Source organism: Arachis ipaensis, chromosome B02, assembly GCF_000816755.2.
Source record: "Arachis ipaensis cultivar K30076 chromosome B02, Araip1.1, whole genome shotgun sequence".
NCBI lineage: Eukaryota > Viridiplantae > Streptophyta > Magnoliopsida > Fabales > Fabaceae > Arachis > Arachis ipaensis.
In genome coordinates, this window is record NC_029786.2 from 108101238 (window position 1) to 108104807 (window position 3570).

Sequence of the window (3570 nt, forward strand, 5' to 3'; positions counted from 1 at the left end):
AAAAATAAATTTTGAACCCAGAATTATGAATATATATATTTAAATAGATATAATTTTTTTAAAATGTTTTTTAATTATCGTCTAATTATCCGATGATAATAAAGTAAATTTATTTTCGACAATATAATTTGTCAAAATAAAAACTTTTTGCATCAGGAAAATCCAACATTAATATTGAAAATTTTTTCCGTCAAATCCTATAAATTCGACGTTAATATATTTCCATCAAGATTTTTTTTGTCAAATACGATCCGACAATAACGATATTTTTCGTTAAATTTACATAAAATATCAACGTTAAATCTGACACTAATTTGTGTTTCCCATAGTATAAATTTGTTTGTTTATTGATTGAAATTATCTGATTATAGTTGTTGACTCCCTGACATGATTGTTTTTTATTTTTATCATCATCATTATTGAGCTTAATAACTTCGTTCCATATATTATATATCATTGTAAAAAAAACAAAAAAAATCCATATATACAAGTATCAAATTAAATACTGTTTAGGTTGTTGAGTTATATAAATACACATTCATTATATATATTAAACTCGATTTTATTTATTTATTTTATCATCAGGCTCGTGATGCTTGATGCCTACCTGGGAACCCTATATATACAGGCCCTATTTTTTATATATACACTCGTGAAAGAACATTATTGTGATCCAACTAATTAACTAATAACTATATATTAAATGTAAAGCATATAATTCAATACATGCATGGTTTGTACTATTATTGGAGCCGCAAGCCATAATAATTTGTATAGTAATTAATAATAAATAAAGCATAAAAATAAATATCCATTTGCTACTTTTGATCTTCCTTACAAGTATGTATGTAGTACGTACAAAGAATATACGGTTGAATTAAACAACTAATTTAATTTATTAGTATATTGCTGCTCTATAAAAATTAAACACATTTATTGTTTTTTGATTTATCAAGTGATCAAATAAATTAAACAACCCTATGCATAGATATGGTAATAATTTTCCATCTTATAGTAACTTAATTACTGTGTCTTTTAGTACACCAATAGGACTGCATATGGATCGGATAATATCCGTATATCCGCAGTAATTATCCACATCTGATATGAATTTTGTGGATATTATCCGATCTGCAGAGCCATCGGATCGGATTGCGGATTTAGCAATGATATCCGCGGATCCGATCTGTAAATCCGCATATCCGCACGTCTCATATAAATAGCATAGTTTAAGCAAGTAAACCCTAATGTGATATGAATTTTAGTGTGTTGTTTTATGAATTTTATGATATCTTGTTTTTAATTTTTTATGTTGTACTTCAACTTAGAATAATTAAACTTAAATCTTGTGTTATTATTTTTTTTGTTATTCAAGAGAACTTTTATTTATAATATTTTGGGAGTAAATATGCTCAAACAGGTGAAAAATGAATTTTATGGATATTTTTTTGTAAAAATAGCCAAATAGAATCTTAAAATAGTTTTTTTTTTTAAATTATGTGATATACCCGATATCCGATCCGATCCGCAAATATGCGTATCAGACCTGAAAAAATGCAGATATCGTATCCGATCCGATGAGTACAGTGCGAATCGAATAGAATTTTAGGCTATATCCGATCCGATCCGATCCGTGTGCAACCCTATACATCAATTAAGAATAAGATAATCAATTATTATTTTGAAAATTTCCCGGATTGATGATTTGACCTTCCCCTAGAAAAATGACATTCAAAAAATGTGAACGTAAATTAATAAGATATGTACAAACTTATGATCAATTAATATATAGTTGCCTATTCTTTAAAACTTTTTTAGGAAAAAAAAAAAACTAATTAAGATAATTCACAAACTTATTCAAGTAATATCTGTCAATTCTTTTTTTTATTTTTGAAATAAAAATGGGACCAAAAGAGGAAAGCGTTAAATATATATCTATATGCGTGTAAAATTAAAATGCATGCAGACCCTAAATATCATCATTATACATGTTTAATTAGCTTGTTTGATATCTTATCTTTTGTAAGTTTTTCAACCCTTACGTGTATTGATAAGTAATAAGTGATTTATATAATTTTATATTCTGACTAATAGTTTACAGTCTTTTTCTATTTTTCTTGTCAAAAGTTATGACTTTCTTTTAATTTTCTAATTCCACAAAGTTTGGCATTCTAGATTGTATGCATGGCTTCACAAAGTAGTCAAATAATTCGTCCGATTTTCTTTCTTGATTTTAATGGGGCCATGCATTTTGTTGATTCTTGTGTCGCAAAGTCATTAGATTTCATACAACAACAAAATAAATAAATAAAGGTTTAATTATTTTGTTGGTCCTATAGTTTTACAAAATTTTTAATTAGGTCTTTATATATTTTTTTTATTGAGTTCTTGCACCAAATTTTTTTTTTAATTGGGTTCCTACACTATTTTCTCTTTTATTTAAGTCCTTATACCAATTCTTTTTTTAGTTGGATTTCTATAAAATTAAGTCAATTACTACTAAGAGGGACTTAATTAAAAAAAAATAGTGCAGGAACTCAATTAAAAAGAAAAAAAGTATAGGGACCAAATTGAAAATTTTACGAAACTATAGAGACTAACAGAGTAATTAAACCATAAATAAATAAATAAATAAAACCAATGAATAGTAATAATTACGATGATAATGAAAGAAAGCACAGAAAATGTTATATATGAGTGAAGAATAATTTTTTTGATTGCCTACGATATTTTTCAATTTAACATACCAGAAATTATTCTGTTATAGATTTAAATTTCATTTAAACCCATCGATACTTACTTAAACAGACGAGTAAATTGACCGATGAAAGAATAATAACTTAAAAGTCAATGTCTACAGACGATTATTGATGAATCAACAGCCTAATGTCAAATTAAGATCTTGATCAACTTATTAATACAACGTGCTTAATTTTTTTTTTTTAAACAACGTTACTATAAATCCAATATTTTAATTAAGTTTGCGCTAGGCTCAGGTCTTGGTTTACTTGGTAAATTCATATTTAGTAGCCAAAAAAGTGTTGTGTGCGCATACCTTGACTTTATTATATATGGATTGACTTTGACTCAAGAAGCCACCCACATATTTAGGTCTTTGGTATCACTTGACTAAAATGTAGTTTCTACGCCAAATATACACAAAACATGCCATGTGTTCATATTAAGTATAATTGTAAATATGGATTTTATATGTAACAGTCCAATTCATCCACTTAAGAATATTGCCAGCTTTGATATTTCAAGTCTTATAATTTTGTTATTGATGATGGAGGACGAAAATTATTTCATTCATTAAAAGATATTTACAAAAGAAAAATATTTATGTCTTTATAAAATATGTTTCGTTTTTAACGGATGTGATGATCTTTTAGATTCTAGGTCTAAAATCAATAATATCTATTAAAAGTTACAATTATTTTTTGGTTAGATTGTTTGGTGTATGTATGTATATAACTTTCAGTACTTGTAGAAAGGATTATTTTAATTTGCTTCTCTTAATTTATAATATTTGGGTGTTGTTTTATGTATTTCTCTATTAATTTAAAAAAT